The following is an 18543-nucleotide window of genomic DNA, read 5'->3' as shown; positions in this document are numbered from 1 at the left end:
AGAGATTATCGTAACCGTATGCGCTATCTTAAATCTGCAAACTTGGGGTGAACACTCTTGCACATGACCTCTTTATCTACTTGGTCAATTTACAAATAATTACTCATTATTAGAATGTGTAATAAATTCTCGTCAGGAAATATAAGAAAATACTCTTGCATAAATGTGCCCTCCGACCAAAGGAAAATCTATATTCTAGATACATGTAGGCCTGAAATAAAATTCACTGTAGTTTCAGTACTTTCCGGATTGATATATCAATGAGATATCATACAAAAGTTAACAGAAAAATCATTCTTGCTGCAAATGTTTCTTTTTTAGGCTAGAATTGAATCTCGATTCCTGGCTTGATACACGCATATGCGATAGACCGTCAAACAAAGAATCTTTCTCTCTTTCTTTTTTATCCTATTCTTTGGAGCGTTCTTATATCAAAGCGGAGAACTGGAATCTATACTTGAAGAAATGACCAAAGTATTGTGCGAATAAAGTGTAGTACACTGCGGTTAAATTGAAGAGCGTTTACTCGCGTCTGTTACACACTTACTCTTAACCAAAACACGAACTGCATATCCTAGAATATATTAAATACATGCGATATATATGCATGCAAATCCGTAGGTCCTGAGTGTATTACAAGTTGTTGCTTACTGTTGCTCGCGGATCGTGATTACTTTATCGAGAATTACGATCTAGACTTGTCTTTTATTCCAAAAAGGATCATGATTACACGGTGTTTTATCCTGGACTAAAACTCTAACTATAATTTTCTATCTAAAAAGCACTAACTAAACACGGAGACGTCAATCTAACCAAACTATCAAGAGACCAAACAGCGAGAAGTAAAGTAACCAGATCATTCGGCTTAAATGAAAACCCCGAAAACTTCTAAAAGTTCTAAATTAAGGGATAACAAATTGGCGTAAACGAAATGTCAAAACAAAAATATATTATCAACACACCGACACTGTGATGTATTCACAGGTTCTACCTGATCTAGCTTCAGTCATCGTTACCACGCGCTGGTCTTTGGCTGGCCCATAATGACATTTGTAAATTATTTGACAAAATTACAAAAATTGCGATAAAATTATCTCTCCTTACATTTCATAATGGCAAAGAAAAAGCTTCCTTTCCACAAGGTTAGGCTTTTAATTTTGCATTACTGCGCAGCACCTTATTACGAAAAATTGATACACTGTTTCAAATGCTCCTTGACAAAACGACTGTCTTCTCAGTTCATTTCTTAATGGTAAAGGAAATGCCACCAAAGAAAGCACGAACGCCCTGTGGATTCTCAGAAATAGGATTGGCCAATGGCTAATACATGTTACATGGATGGATGTCTGATATATCGGCTCCGCGCGATCAACGAAATGTAATAATGCAGTGGACACGTTTGGCTCAAAATATGAATCTCTTGCAGTATCAGTAGCTTTGCTTCTTACCCAAAACATTTCTCACCACTTGAAGGTATTGATGATAACGATAATGCATTTATATCAGCAATGCAGCTGAACACTCGTTACACAAACTAACTGCCATCATTTGTTGACAGGTACTTGCAGAACAACCAGTTGGAGGACTTACCAAAAGAGATATTCATGAACAATGCCAACCTACAGGAACTGTGAGTCAAAAATAAACACTATTCCTCCTAATTTTAATCCTACAGGCAATGTAAAAGGACAATGCACAGGGAAAACGAAAGTGTTGAAGAGATAGTTGTAACAGTTACTACACTGAAATGATCAGACATATTCACCAAAGTTAAAAAAAAAACGATTACTATTGCTTAAAATAGAATATTGATAGATAAGACCACACTTTGCAGTCTTCAATCAGACCATCGTTATGATACATGTATATCAACCCAGTCCACGGGGTCTTAGCCTAGTTACCCTTCGAGTTTTAGGCTGGGAGGAAGGAGGCGGGATATGGAAAGTTGCGTAGCCACTGGAGGCTTATTTCTTTCATCCTAGGGGGGAGGAAACTCGTCCACTTCCGCTTGATTCTGCCGGCGTAAACTCCCTAGCGTCCTTTTCGCGGTAAAAAGCTTTACGGGTTACCAGGCCAAGAAATGAAATGAATGATAATCTTCTTTCTGCTGTGTATTCAAAGTATTTTTTAGGGAGCATGGGAGGAAGGTTCAAAGGAAAAGAGGCTGTAGACCAATATCCCTACAAATAAAAAATAAGTTACGCTAACGAATAACGCTTCAGATATATTGTGACGAGATATATACGTAAGAACTATTTGAGTCTTTAAGAGGCTGTCCGCCTAAGAACGGATAAGGCAAATTTCGGACCTTCATCGATTTCCCTGATTTTTACTGTAAAAGTCGAGACTTCTATCCCATGAACAAATATTGCGTTTATTTTGAACCAGTGTGGTTTTTTCACTTTTTATGAAATATTTTTCAAGGTGACCTCAAAGGCACCCGGTTTCCCCCCCCGACCTCCATAATTTAGCTACAAAAGCCGATGGCTGCTGCAGCCGTATTTTCAATTCTAACGAGCTTTCTATTTTATATGTCTAAGATCAACCTTTTGCCATTACGTTAACGGTAAAATAATTACACTGTATATATTTTTCACTGAGTTACAAATTTTTCAAAATACTTACTTCGAGCACTGAAATTTGTGATGCGCGAGGTACATGTGGTTGAAAGCTATTTTCTCTTATGTGGGACCTAATCTCGAGTCAAATCTATTACAGCCTATAAACACTTACACCTAATAAGTAAATTATGGAATAAAACTTTTGGGCAGTCTTCATGGCGCGCCGCAGAGAGCTTTGCGAATTTAACAAATATTCGCCATTTTGATCGAAACCAAAGATAACACGATCCGCACATGAATCCGATTTCTAAGCCCTAACGGCCTAAAACTGCTTGAAGATAAAGTAGCAACTCCTTAATGAAGTATCAAATCGATAAAAATATTGTTTTGTCTGTTTTACATGGCATGGAGGAAATGTTTCAGATTAATCTTTCTCTGTAGTCATATGCAAATTAGCTGCATGCGTTCCTTGTTTTTCGACACACGCGTCCAAAATAGTTTCCGTAGCAATATTTGACCATGCAAACAATAGTTTCTATAGAAGTGGAAACGTTACTGTTGTATCCCTTTTGGACTTGAGAAAGTTACTTAATGTTCAAGAGCGCTAGCCTTTGTTTTCAGTTATCAACGACGTGCCAACGGAATTTGTTGGTGAAAAAGTTGTTCATTTCACTCGTGTTTATTATTGTGGCCAATTTGCCAGATTTGACCATTTCTTCCAGCTATTTGCTAAAGTTTTCCTTTTAAGTGGTTAGCAAGTTGTTCAAAATCATTTCTAGAATGGCATCACAGTTGGTTTGTTAGCCTAATGGTAAGAGCGCTGAACCGGCGGTGTTGCAAAAGTCAAGAGCTCGAATTACGTTCAAGCATGAATTTTTCAGGTTTATTTTCTCAAATTAAAAGTTTCGTCTATAATTGCGATGAACTTCTTCTCGTTCTGCAGTTCCAATATACTGTATTCATATATTCATCATTTCAAAACGGTATTTGTTGAAGAGGTGAAATTTACATGTTTACTTTTTCAACGTGACTGAGTCAGTTACACCTGGTCACGCAACATCTAGTTTCAGAGGTTTGTCTTGTAGTCGAACCAAACGCGAATCCCGAAGATATGCAATATGATTGAGTCATTGAGAGTAGGAGAATCCTGCCGGGAGAAATTGAAAAATAATACAAATGATCGAAACTGGTATTAATAAACTCCTGCAAAACTCAGAAATTAAGAAAATCACAAACCTATATTTACGCGTAAATGCTATTAACATCTCCCACGGTCAGGGTAGTATTTTTTTCGTTTCTTTTTTTTCGCTTTTAATTTTTGCGAGTTAAGAACATCGCCACAAACTTAATGACGACAAATTTTGAGAGATTTTCGCGAATTTTCTCAGAAGTGATTACGTTAATTCGCTGAGTACAACTGTTTATCAGGTTACTTTGAGGCTGTGCCTATTGTTCTAAAACAAACTCGCTCCACAGGCACCATCATTTGTTTTCCTGGGCTACGCAGCTTCTGATATAGTTTAATTAAAGCATTGGCACTCCTGTATAAATGACATCAGTTGCTTAATAAGGTCTTTTTTCCTGTCTCTCGATTTAAATGGTACTTCAAAAAACGAGATTTCTTTGAGCATTGCTACATTAAAAAGACTAAGCTTATTCTCCTTTGCGCACTCGCACAGATTAAAGGCATCGTAGGACAGAGGGTGCTGCAGCTTTAGTTCATTAAGGATGTGTTCCATCAGCCGTTGTCGTTCAGCTTCCTCTTCCTCTAGGGACAGTTTCTTCGGATTTTGCTTGATTTCTGAGGGTGTTCGTTGCCTTTTTCTGTTTGCTGTAAGGCGAGAGAAAAACCCCTACACTTGGCTCTTGGTAAGCCACTCGTCTCGGTCAAACAACCTATTATTTTGCTCGTCGCTTGCCTGCCTTTCGCATATCATTCGAAACTTGCTGAGGGTCAGCTTCTAGCCCTGATTGTTCGCCTTGATCAAAATTTGCTGTTAAATAATTCTTAACTTTGCAACTGAATCTAGTAGATCCTGCTCGTGGCTTGGGTAGGGCCCAGCCCATACTGACAGTGTTTACTGGAGGCATTGAGTCACGTACAACCTGGTGGGTACTAGTTTCGCACTGTGGTTCGTCAGTGATGCTGACTGATGTAGTAAACCTCTCTGCCCAATCTCTACGGAGTTTATCATATACTGTTTTTGACAGCCTTTCATCCTTCACACAATGGTCCCCTACGTTCTAATGTAACTCGAGCTCTGAAAACGTTTGGAGACTCTTCACGCATCCAGGCTCCGAACATTCAAACATGTCCATCTTTGAATCGTCCAAATCATCGTCTTCATTTGAACCCTCTGTTCCAGGAACTGTGTATTCATACACACGTGCATTGTGAAAAGGGAAGAACTCCTTACTTACAACGAGAGCGGTGTCCCCTTGCTCATTTGAAACTAGCTGGTCGTAAGAAATCTCCTTGCCACGCCCTATTCCGTACGACCTCCACGCACGTATACTTTTTTCCCCAAACTGGATGTTGTGTAGCTTGCTAAAACAATCTATCTTGTTCACTTCTAAGGTTCTCTTAGACTCGTCAACTTCACATACGCACGCGGATGTACCTTTCACTGGTCTCTCAGAGTGCGCCTTTCTCATGTCTCCCGCTGTTAGAATGTCGTGTCCTTCGTTGTAGAAACATCGGATGCATGTTTTCACTGGGAACAGGATACGATCACACAATCCTTGCCATACCGTGGCTCTGAAAAGTCATACCGAAAGACTTCAATACCTGCCCGCTGACCGATAAAAGAAGCTGTTAGGAAAACGAGCTTTGTTGCGTCTTGCCGGAAAAAAAAACATCTCTTGCTACTGAAGAGAGGTTAAGGAAATATTACTGGTAAGATCTTCGATGTCCACTTCTCTGTGGTTGATGAAAACTGAATTAGTTGGCGATAAGCGTGCGAAACAAACACTGCTGTTTTACTTAATCAGCGCTTCGTGGGAGATGAAAATGGCCATAAACTCAAAAAATACCTTGCCTTAGAAGTATGGAATAATATGCTCTTCAGTTAAAAGAGACAGCTCTTTGCGTTTAAGAACATCGTAGAAAAAAAAATTATGGACACAATTTTAAAGAATGCTAATTTGCATAATTTATTAACTATAAACACAGGTCTTTCCTCTTTAGAACACTAATGTTTTCAACTTAACGGCGAATAAGTCGCATGATATGTATTTTTTTAATATAAAAATCCGCTCTTCAGTTTTATTTTATGATTTGTAACAAGTTCTCAGATCCCAAATTTACCTGTTGGCCGGATCGCGTTATCTTTGATTTCGATCAAAATGGCGAATATTTGTGAAATTTGCAAAGCCCTCTCCGATGCGCCATGAAGAGTGGCCAAAAGTTTTATTCCATAATTTACTTATTAGGTGTAAGTGCTTATAGGCTGTAATAGATTTGACTCTAGATTAGGTCCCACATAAGAGAAAATAGCTTTCAACCACATGTACCTCACGCAGCACAAATTTCAGTGCTCGAGGTAAGTATTTTGAAAACTTTATAACTCAGTGAAAAATATATGCAGTGCAATCATTTGACCGTTAACGTAGTGGCAGAGGGTTGATCTTAGACATATAAAATAGAAAGCTTTTAAGAGTTGAAAATACGGCTTCAGCAGCGATCGACTTTTGTAGCTAAATAATGGAGGTCCGGGGGGGAAACTGGGTGCCTTTGAGGTCACCTTGAAAAATATCTCTTAAAGATGAAAAAACCGGACTGATTCAAACTAAACGCAATATTTGTTCATGGGATAGAAGTCTCGACTTTTACGGTAAAAATCACGGAAATCGGTGAAGGTCCCAAATTTGCCTTATCCGTTCTTAGGTGGACAGCCTCTTAAATTCTACAAGAACTAAGGTGACTATGGTAAAAAGAGAATCAATTTAAATCAAATAAACCTATCTGACACTCGCATGAGAAGAATATAATTAGTAATGTAAGAGATATTCTTTAATAACATTTTCATTTCTCAACTTAAAGTCAGCCTAAGTACATATAATCAGGAACAATGACACTTACAGTGTATATATCTAGTAGAATATCATCAAATGTTACAACTTTCATATTATATTAGAGCCGTGATACCGCGTGGAATATTTTGTTTTGGTTACAATGCGAACAATTTTTAGAATAATATTTCCTTACTTGCTAAAAATAATATTTAAAGTGATGACCGAAAAAAATACAGCGTGAGAAGATTAGTTGTTTTTGGTATCGGAGTTTTCAGAGGACACGGAAAAAAAGATCACCAATCATTTGGCTCGAGAAACTCGTATGGGGTGGAGAAGGGGAGTTTTGCGGTTGGTAGAGCAGAAAAAGGTGACTTGTGTTCCAAAAAGAATGCAACATAGTGGCCCCGATAATGCTTGGGCAAAAGAAACGATAGTAGGCAATGGGAAAGCTTCTTGATTACACTTTTTTCAAACTCTTAACTTACAGTGTAAGAAGAACTTGGTTACCTTGTTTCCTTTTATTATAAGTTATTTTGTTGTTTTCCAAGCCTTTTACTTTTAAGTTTTAATTTTGCGCGGGGCGATAGAAACATTCAACCTATTAAAAAGGTGTTCAATATTGGACCAGAAATATTTTGTTTAGATTCAGGCGTCAATTGAAAGAAAATTGTTCAAAACCAATAGCGGAAAAAAAACCCAGGATAGAAGAAAATATGATAGCAGCCATATTTGAAACTTTTAAACTTTCTGCTTGTTCTGATTTAGACAAATCCGTGTTCGAATAATCTTCTTATCCACCCTTAGGAGCGGACATCACTAATCATAAAATATGCAGAGTTTGTCTAATACAGCTTGAATGCAAGACTACTATGTCAGGTTTCTTTTGATTTTAAAAGCTTCGGCTAATTCCTTAACAGAGATAAAAATTTTATTCCCTCCCTCTGTCTTGCGAAATAAGCCTGATCGTATCATATGAATCTGTGCATGCGCATGCACAATAAAATAGGTTTCATTTAATCTTCAACAAATTTTTTTTCATGTGAAGGTGTAGTCTGATCGTCCGGGTGAGTGTAGTCCTGAGAAGGATTGTTGTCGGTGGTAGTGACTGACGTTTCGACAACCTGTGCGGAAGTCATCATCAGAGTCAAGTGAATGATTGTTGTGGGTTCATATTACAGCTGGGTTCATATTACAAGGGTAGAGATTATCGTAACCGTATGCGCTATCTTAAATCTGCAAACTTGGAGTGAACACTCTTGCACATGACCTCTTTATCTACTTGGTCAAATTACAAATAATTACTCATTATTAGAATGTGTAATAAATTCTCGTCAGGAAATATAAGAAAATACTCTTGCATAAATGTGCCCTTCGACCAAAGGAAAATCTATATTCTAGATACATGTAGGCCTGAAATAAAATTTACTGTAGTTTCAGTACTTTCCGGACTGATATATCAAGGAGATATCATACAAAAGTTAACAGAAAAATCATTCTTGCTGCAAATGTTTCTTTTTTAGGCTAGAATTGAATCTCCATTCCTGGCTTGATACACGCATATACGATAGACCGTCAAACAAAGAATCTTTCTCTCTTTCTTTTTTATCCTATTCTTCGGAGCGTTCTTATATCAAAGCGGAGAACTGGAATCTATACTTGAAGAAATGACCAAAGTATTGTGCGAATAAAGTGTAGTACACTGCGGTTAAATTGAAAAGCGTTTACTCGCGTCCGTTACACACTTACTCTTAACGAACTGCATATCCTAGAATAGATTAAATACATGCGATATATATAAAACCAGATTCAGCTACAACCTTTTGGGCCAAAAGACATCTTGTCATTTCCTGTATGAGGTTAATCTTTACAGGTATGAATTACAAGTTGTTGCTTACTGTTGTTCGCGGATCGTGATTACTTTATCGAGAATTACGATCTAGACTTGTCTTTTATTCCAAAAAGGATCATGATTACACGGTGTCTTAACCTGGACTAAAACTCTAACTATAATTTTCTATCTAAAAAGCACTAACTAAACACGGAGACCTCAATCTAACCAAACTATCAAGAGACCAAACAGCGATAAGTAAAGTAACCAGATCATTCGGCTTAAATGAAAACTCCGAAAACTTCTAAAAGTTATAAATTAAGGGATAACAAATTGGCATAAACGAAATGTCAAAACAAAAAATATATTATCAACACACCGACACTGTGATGTATTCACAGGTTCTACCTGATCTAGCTTCAGTCATCGTTACCACGCGCTGGTCTTTGGCTGGGCCATAATGACATTTGTAAATTAATTGACAAAATTACAAAAATTGCGAAAAAATTATCTCTCCTTACATGTCATAATGGCAAAGAAAAAGCTTCCTTTCCACAAGGTTAGGCTTTTAATTTTGCATTACTGCGCAGCACCTTATTACGAAAAATTGATACACTGTTTCAAATGCTCCTTGACAAAACGACTGTCTTCTCAGTTCATTTCTTAATGGTAAAGGAAATGCCACAATAGAAAGCACAAACACGCTGTGGATTCTCAGAAATAGGATTGCCCAATGGCTAATACATGTTACATGGATGGATGTCTGATGCATCGGCTCCGCGCGATCAACGAAATGTAATAATGCAGTGGACATGTTTGGCTCAAAATATGAATCTCTTGCAGTATCAGTAGCTTTGCTTCTTACCCAAAACATTTCTCACCACTTGAAGGTATTGATGATAACGATAATGCATTTATATCAGCAATGCAGCTGAACACTCGTTACACAAACTAACTGCCATCATTTGTTGACAGGTACTTGCAGAACAACCAGTTGGAGGACTTACCAAAAGAGATATTCATGAACAATGCCAACCTACAGGAACTGTGAGTCGAAAATGAAGACTATTCCTCCTAATTTTAATCCTACAGGCAATGTAAATGGACAATGCACAGGGAAAACGAAAGTGTGGAAGAGATAGTTGAAATGATCAGACATATTCACCAAAGTTAAAAAAAAAGATTACTATTGTTTAAAATAGAATATTGATAGATAAGGCCACACTTTGCAGTCTTCAATCAGACCATCCTTATGATACATGTATATCAACCCAGTCCTCAGAGTCTTAGCCTAATTACCCTTCAAGTTTTAGGTTGGGAGGAAGGAGGCGGGACATGGAAAGTTGCGGAGCCATTCGAGGCTTATTTCTTTCATCCTAGGGGGGAGGAAACTGGTCCACTTCCGCTTGATTCTGCCGGCGTAAACTCCCTAGCGTCCTTTTCGCGGTAAAAGGCTTTACGGGTTACCAGACTAAGAAATGAAATGAATGATAATCTTCTTTCTGCTGTGGATTCAAAGTATATTTTAGGGAGCATGGGCGGAAGGTTGAAAGGAAAAGAGGCTGTAGACCAATATCCCTACCAATAAAAAATAAATTACCCTAAGGAATAACGCTTCAGATATATTGTGACGAAATATATACGTAAGAACTATTAGAGTCTTTAATTTCTACAAGAACTAAGGTGACTATGGTAAAAAGAGAATCAATTTAAATCAAATAAACCTATCTGACACTCGCATGAGAAGAATATAATTAGTAATATAAGAGATATTGTTTAATAATATTTTCATTTCTCAACTTAAAGTCAGCCTAAGTACATATAATCAGGAACAATGACACTTACAGTGTATATATCTAGTAGAATATCATCAAATGTTACAACTTTCATATTATATTAGAGCCGTGATACCGCGTGGAATATTTTGTTTTGGTTACAATGCGAACAATTTTTAGAATAATATTTCCTTACTTGCTAAAAATAATATTTAAAGTGATGACCGGAAAAAATACAGCGTGAGAAGATTAGTTGTTTTTGGTAACGGAGATTTCAGAGAGCACGGAAAAAAAGATCACCAATCATTTGGCTCGAGAAACTCGTATGGGGTGGAGGAGGGGAGTTTTGCGGTTGGTAGAGCAGAAGAAGGTGACTTGTTTTCCAAAAAGAATGCAACATAGTGGCCCCGATAATGCTTGGGCAAAAGAAACGATAGTAGGCAATGGGAAAGCTTCTTGATTACACTTTTTTAAAACTCTTAACTTACAGTGTAAGAAGAACTTGGTTACCTTGTTTCCTTTTATTATAAGTTATTTTGTTGTTTTCCAAGCCTTTTACTTTTAAGTTTTAATTTTCCGCGGGGCGATAGAAACATTCAACCTATTAAAAAGGTGTTCAATATTGGACCAGAAATATTTTGTTTAGATTCAGGCGTCAATTGAAAGAAAATTGTTCAAAACCAATAGTGGAAAAAAAACCCAGGATAGAAGAAAATATGATAGCAGCCATATTTGAAACTTTTAAACTTTCTGCTTGTTCTGATTTAGACAAATCCGTGTTCGAATAATCTTCTTATCCACCCTTCGGAGCGGACATCACTAATCATAAAATATGCAAAGTTTGTCTAATACAGCTTGAATGCAAGACTACTATGTCAGGTTTCTTTTGATTTTAAAAGCTTCGGCTAATTCCTTAACAGAGATAAAAATTTTATTCCCTCCCTCTGTCTTGCGAAATAAGCCTGATCATATCATATGAATCTGTGCATACGCATGCACAATAAAATAGGTTTTATTTAATCTTCAACAAATTTATTTTCATGTGAAGGTGTAGTCTGATCCTCCAGGTGAGTGTAGTCCTGAGAAGGATTGTTGTCGGTGGTAGTGACTGACGTTTCAACAACCTGTCCGGAAGTCATCATCAGAGTCAAGTGAATGATTGTTGAGGGTTCATATTACAGCTGGGTTCATATTACAAGGGCAGAGATTATCGTAACCGTATGCGCTATCTTAAATCTGCAAACTTGGAGTGAACACTCTTGCACATACCTCTTTATCTACTTGGTCAAATTACAAATAATTACTCATTATTAGAATGTGTAATAAATTCTCGTCAGGAAATATAAGAAAATACTCTTGCATAAATGTGCCCTCCGACCAAAGGAAAATCTATATTCTAGATACATGTAGGCCTGAAATAAAATTCACCGTAGTTTCAGTACTTTCCGGATTGATATATCAAGGAGATATCATACAAAGGTTAACAGAAAAATCATTCTTGCTGCAAATGTTTCTTTTTTAGGCTAGAATTGAGTCTCTATTCCTGGCTTGTTACACGCATATGCGATAGACCGTCAAACAAAGAATCTTTCTCTCTTTCTTTTTTATCCTATTCTTCGGAGCGTTCTTATATCAAAGCGGAGAACTGGAATCTATACTTGAAGAAATGACCAAAGTATTGTGCGAATAAAGTGTAGTACACTGCGGTTAAATTGAAAAGCGTTTACTCGCGTCCGTTACACACTTACTCTTAACCAAAAAAACGAACTGCATATCCTAGAATAGATTAAATACATGCGATATATATGCATGCAAATCCGTAGGTCCTGAGTGTATTACAAGTTGTTGCTTACTGTTGCTCGCGGATCGTGATTACTTTATCGATAATTACGATCTAGACTTGTCTTTTATTCCAAAAAAGATCATGATTACACGGTGTCTTATCCTGGACTAAAACTCTAACTATAATTTTCTATCTAAAAAGCACTAACTAAACACGGAGACCTCAATCTAACCAAACTATCAAGAGACCAAAGAGCGATAAGTAAAGTAACGAGATCATTCGGCTTAAATGAAAACCCCGAAAACTTCTAAAAGTTCTAAATTAAGGGATAACAAATTGGCGTAAACGAAATGTCAAAACAAAAATATCTTATCAACACACCGACACTGTGATGTATTCACAGGTTCTACCTAATCTAGCTTCAGTCATCGTTACCACGCGCTGGTCTTTGGCTGGCCCATAATGACATTTGTAAATTAATTGACAAAATTACAAAAATTGCGAAAAATTTATCTCTCCTTACATTTCAAAATGGCAAAGAAAAAGCTTCCTTTCCACAAGGTTAGGCTTTTAATTTTGCATTACTGCGCAGCACCTTATTACGAAAAATTGATACACTGTTTCAAATGCTCCTTGACAAAACGACTGTCTTCTCAGTTCATTTCTTAATGGTAAAGGAAATGCCACCAAAGAAAGCACGAACACCCTGTGGATTCTCAAAAATAGGATTGGCCAATGGCTAATACATGTTACATGGATGGATGTCTGATATATCGGCTCCGCGCGATCAACGAAATGTAATAATGCAAAGGACACGTTTGGCTCAAAGTATGAATCTCTTGCAGTATCAGTAGCTTTGCTTCTTACCCAAAACATTTCTCACCACTTGAAGGTATTGATGATAACGATAATGCATTTATATCAGCAATGCAGCTGAACACTCGTTACACAAACTAACTGCCATCATTTGTTGACAGGTACTTGCAGAACAACCAGTTGGAGAACTTACCAAAAGAGATATTCATGAACAATGCCAACCTACAGGAACTGTGAGTAAAAAATGAAGACTATTCCTCCTAATTTTAATCCTACAGGCAATGTAAAAGGACAATGCACAGGGAAAACGAAAGTGTGGAAGAGATAGTTGTAACAGTTACTACACTGAAGTGATCAGACATACTCACCAAAGTTAAAAAAAAAAGATTACTATTGTTTAAAATAGAATATTGATAGATAAGGCCACACTTTGCAGTCTTCAATCAGACCATCCTTATGATACATGTATATTAACCCAGTCCACAGAGTCTTAGGCTAATTACCCTTCGAGTTTTAGGTTGGGAGGAAGGAGGCGGGATATGGAAAGTTGCGAAACCACTCGAGGCTTATTTCTTTCATCCTAGGGGGAAGGAAACTCGTCCACTTCCGCTCTATTCTGCCGGCGTAAACTCCCTAGCGTCCTTTTCGCGGTAAAAGACTTTACGGGTTAGAAGGCTAAGAAATGAAATGAATGATAATCTTCTTTCTGCTGTGGATTCAAAGTATTTTTTAGGAAGCAAGGGCGGAAGGTTGAAAGGAAAAGAGGCTGTAGACCAATATCCCTACCAATAAAAAATAAATTACCCTAAGGAATAACGCTTCAAATATATTGTGACGAAATACATACGTAAGAACTATTTGAGTCTTTAATTTCTACAAGAACTAAGGTGACTATGGTAAAAAGAGAATCAATTTAAATCAAATAAACCTATCTGACACTCGCATGAGAAGAATATAATTAGTAATATAAGAGATATTGTTTAATAATATTTTCATTTCTCAACCTAAAGTCAGCCTAAGTACATATAATCAGGAACAATGACACTTACAGTGTATATATCTAGTAGAATATCATCAAATGTTACAACTTTCATATTATGTTAGAGCCGTGATACCGCGTGGAATATTTTGTTTTGGTTACAATGCGAACAATTTTTAGAATAATATTTCTTTACTTGCTAAAAAATAATATTTAAAGTGATGACCGAAAAGAATACCGCGTGAGAAGATTAGTTGTTTTTGGTATCGGAGTTTTCAGAGGACACGGAAAAAAAGATCACCAATCATTTGGCTCGAGAAACTCGTATGGGGTGGAGGAGGGGAGTTTTGCGGTTGGTAGAGCAGAAGAAGGTGACTTGTTTTCCAAAATGAATGCAACATAGTGGCTCCGATAATGCTTGGGCAAAAGAAACGATAGTAGGCAATAGGAAAGCTTCTTGATTACACTTTTTTAAAACTCTTAACTTACAGTGTAAGAAGAACTTGGTTACCTTGTTTCCTTTTATTATAAGTTATTTTGTTGTTTTCCAAGCCTTTTACTTTAAATTTTTAATTTTGCGCGGGGCGATAGAAACATTCAACCTTTAAAAAAGGTGTTCAATATTGAACCAGAAATATTTTGTTTAGATTCAGGCGTAAATTGAAAGAAAATTGTTCAAAACCAATAGCGGAAAAAAAACCCAGGATAGAGAAAATATGATAGCAGCCATATTTGAAACTTTTAAACTTTCTGCTTGTTCTGATTTAGACAAATCCGTGTTCGAATAATCTTTTTATCCACCCTTGGGAGCGGACATCACTAATCATAAAATATGCAAAGTTTGTCTAATACAGCTTGAATGCAAGACTACTATGTCAGGTTTCTTTTGATTTTAAAAGCTTCGGCTAATTCCTTAGCAGAGATAAAAATTTTATTCCCTCCCTCTGTCTTGCGAAATAAGCCTGATCATATCATATGAGTCTGTGCATGCGCATGCACAATAAAATAGGTTTCATTTTATCTTCAACAAATTTATTTTCATGTGAAGGTGTAGTCTGATCCTCCGGGTGAGTGTAGTCCTGAGAAGGACTGTTGTCGGTGGTAGTGACTGACGTTTCGACAACCTGTGCGGAAGTCATCATCAGAGTCAAGTGAATGATTGTTGTGGGTTCATATTACAGCTGGGTTCATATTACAAGGGTAGAGATTATCGTAACCGTATGCGCTATCTTAAATCTGCAAACTTGGAGTGAACACTCTTGCACATGACTTTTTTATCTACTTGGTCAAATTACAAATAATTACTCATTATTAGAATGTGTAATAAATTCTCGTCAGGAAATATAAGAAAATACTCTTGCATAAATGTGCCCTTCGACCAAAGGAAAATCTATATTCTAGATACATGTAGGCCTGAAATAAAATTCACTGTAGTTTCAGTACTTTCCGGACTGATATATCAAGGAGATATCATACAAAAGTTAACAGAAAAATCATTCTTGCTGCAAATGTTTCTTTTTTAGGCTAGAATTGCATCTCGATTCCTGGCTTGATACACGCATATGCGATAGACCGTCAAACAAAGAATCTTTCTCTCTTTCTTTTTTATCCTATTCTTTGGAGCGTTCTTATATCAAAGCGGAGAACTGGAATCTATACTTGAAGAAATGACCAAAGTATTGTGCGAATAAAGTGTAGTACACTGCGGTTAAATTGAAAAGCGTTTACTCGCGTCCGTTACACACTTACTCTTAACCAAAAAACGAACTGCATATCCTAGAATAGATTAAATACATGCGATATATATGCATGCAAATCCGTAGGTCCTGAGTGTATTACAAGTTGTTGCTTACTGTTGCTCGCGGATCGTGATTACTTTATCGAGAATTACGATCTAGACTTGTCTTTTATTCCAAAAAGGATCATGATTACACGGTGTCTTATCCTGGACTAAAACTCTAACTATAATTTTCTATCTGAAAAGCACTAACTAAACACGGAGACGTCAATCTAACCAAACTATCAAGAGACCAAACAGCGATAAGTAAAGTAACGAGATCATTCGGCTTAAATGAAAACCCCGAAAACTTCTAAAAGTTCTAAATTAAGGAATAACAAATTGGCGTAAACGAAATGTCAAAACAAAAATATATTATCAACACACCGACACTGTGATGTATTCACAGCATCTACCTGATCTAGCTTCAGTCATCGTTACCACGTGCTGGTCTTTGGCTGGCCCATAATGACATTTGTAAATTAATTGACAAAATTACAAAAATTGCGAAAAAATTATCTCTCCTTACATTTCATAATGGCAAAGAAAAAGCTTCCTTTCCACAAGGTTAGGCTTTTAATTTTGCATTACTGCGCAGCACCTTATTACGAAAAATTGATACACTGTTTCAAATGCTCCTTGACAAAACGACTGTCTTCTCAGTTCATTTCTTAATGGTAAAGGAAATGCCACCAAAGAAAGCACGAACGCCCTGTGGATTCTCAAAAATAGGATTGGCTAATGGCTAATACATGTTACATGGATGGATGTCTGATATATCGGCTCCGCGCGATCAACGAAATGTAATAATGCAGTGGACACGTTTGGCTCAAAATATGAATCTCTTGCAGTATCAGTAGCTTTGCTTCTTACCCAAAACATTTCTCACCACTTCAAGGTATTGATGATAACGATATTGCATTTATATCAGCAATGCAGCTGAACGCTCGTTACACAAACTAACTGCCATCATTTGTTGACAGGTACTTCCAGAACAACCAGTTGGAGGACTTACCAAAAGAGATATTCATGAACAATGCCAACCTAGAGGAACTGTGAGTGAGAAATGAAGACTATTCCTCCTAATTTTAATCCTACAGGCAATTTAAAAGGACAATGCACAGGGAAAACGAAAGTGTTGAAGAGATAGTTGTAACAGTTACTACACTGAAATGATCAGACATATTCACCAAAGTTAAAAAAAAAGATTACTATTGTTTAAAATAGAATATTGATAGATAAGGCCACACTTTGCAGTCTTCAATCAGACCATCCTTATGATACATGTATATCAACCAAGTCCACAGAGTCTTAGCCTATTTACCCTTCAAGGTTTAGGTTGGGAGGAAGGAGGCGGGATATGGAAAGTTGCGGAGCCACTCGAGGCTTATTTCTTTCATCCTAGGGGGGAGGAAACTCGTCCACTTCCGCTTGATTCTGCCGGCGTAAACTCCCTAGCGTCCTTTTCGCGGTAAAAGGCTTTACGGGTTACCAGGCTAAGAAATGAAATGAATGATAATCTTCTTTCTGCTGTGAATTCAAAGTATTTTTTAGGGAGCTTGGGCGGAAGGTTGAAAGGAAAAGAGGCTGTAGACCAATATCCCTACCAATAAAAAATAAATTACCCTAAGGAATAACGCTTCAGATATATTGTGACGAAATATATACGTAAGAACTATTTGAGTCTTTAATTTCTACAAGAACTAAGGTGACTATGGTAAAAAGAGAATCAATTTAAATCAAATAAACCTATCTGACACTCGCATGAGAAGAATATAATTAGTAATATAAGAGATATTGTTTAATAATATTTTCATTTCTCAACCTAAAGTCAGCCTAAGTACATATAATCAGGAACAATGACACTTACAGTGTATATATCTAGTAGAATATCATCAAATGTTACAACTTTCATATTATGTTAGAGCCGTGATACCGCGTGGAATATTTTGTTTTGGTTACAATGCGAACAATTTTTAGAATAATATTTCCTTACTTGCTAAAAATAATATTTAAAGTGATGACCGAAAAAAATACAGCGTGAGAAGATTAGTTGTTTTTGGTATCGGAGTTTTCAGAGGACACGGAAAAAAAGATCACCAGTCATTTGCCTCGAGAAACTCGTATGGGGTGGAGGAGGGGAGTTTTGCGGTTGGCAGAGCAGAAAAAGGTGACTTGTTTTCCAAAAAGAATGCAACATAGTGGCCCCGATAATGCTTGGGCAAAAGAAACGATAGTAGGCAATAGGAAAGCTTCTTGATTACACTTTTTTCAGACTCTTAACTTACAGTGTAAGAAGAACTTGGTTACCTTGTTTCCTTTTATTATAAGTTATTTTGTTGTTTTCCATGCCTTTTACTTTTAAGTTTTAAGTTTGCGCGGGGCGATAGAAACATTCAACCTATTAAAAAGGTGTTCAATATTGAACCAGAAATATTTTGTTTAGATTCAGGCGTAAATTGAAAGAAAATTGTTCAAAACCAATAGCGGAAAAAAAACCCAGGATAGAAGAAAATATGATAGCAGCCATATTTGAAACATTTAAACTTTCTGCTTGTTCTGATTTAGACAAATCCGTGTTCGAATAATCTTCTTATCCACCCTTAGGAGCGGACATCAGTAATCATAAAATATGCAGAGTTTTTCTAATACAGCTTGAATGCAAGACTACTATGTCAGGTTTCTTTTGATTTTAAAAGCTTCGGCTAATTCCTTAGCAGAGATAAAAATTTTATTCCCTCCCTCTGTCTTGCGAAATAAGCTGATCGTATCATATGAATCTGTGCATGCGCATGCACAATAAAACAGGTTTCATTTAATCTTCAACAAATTTATTTTCATGTGAAGGTGTAGTCTGATCGTCCGGGTGAGTGTGGTCCTGAGAAGGATTGTTGTCGGTGGTAGTGACTGACGTTTCGACAACCTAGGTGGAAGTCATCAGCAGAGTCAAGTGAATGATTGTTGTGTCAGTAGAATGTTCTTATTCCAGTTCTTGTGAAATGATCGGTTG

The 18543-nt window shown here is 36.9% G+C and overlaps 1 pseudogene; it reads right to left on the bottom strand.

The window, feature by feature from the left end:
* Positions 1-4460: 4460 nt before the first annotated feature.
* On the bottom strand, positions 4461-5553 carry LOC148737783 (uncharacterized; annotated as a pseudogene).
* Positions 5554-18543: the final 12990 nt, after the last annotated feature.

This window comes from Stylophora pistillata, chromosome 2 (assembly GCF_964205215.1).
Source record: "Stylophora pistillata chromosome 2, jaStyPist1.2, whole genome shotgun sequence".
Classification (NCBI taxonomy): Eukaryota; Metazoa; Cnidaria; class Anthozoa; order Scleractinia; family Pocilloporidae; genus Stylophora; species Stylophora pistillata.
Note: the sequence above shows the minus strand (reverse complement) of the source record. Positions and strands in the feature narration are given on the sequence as shown.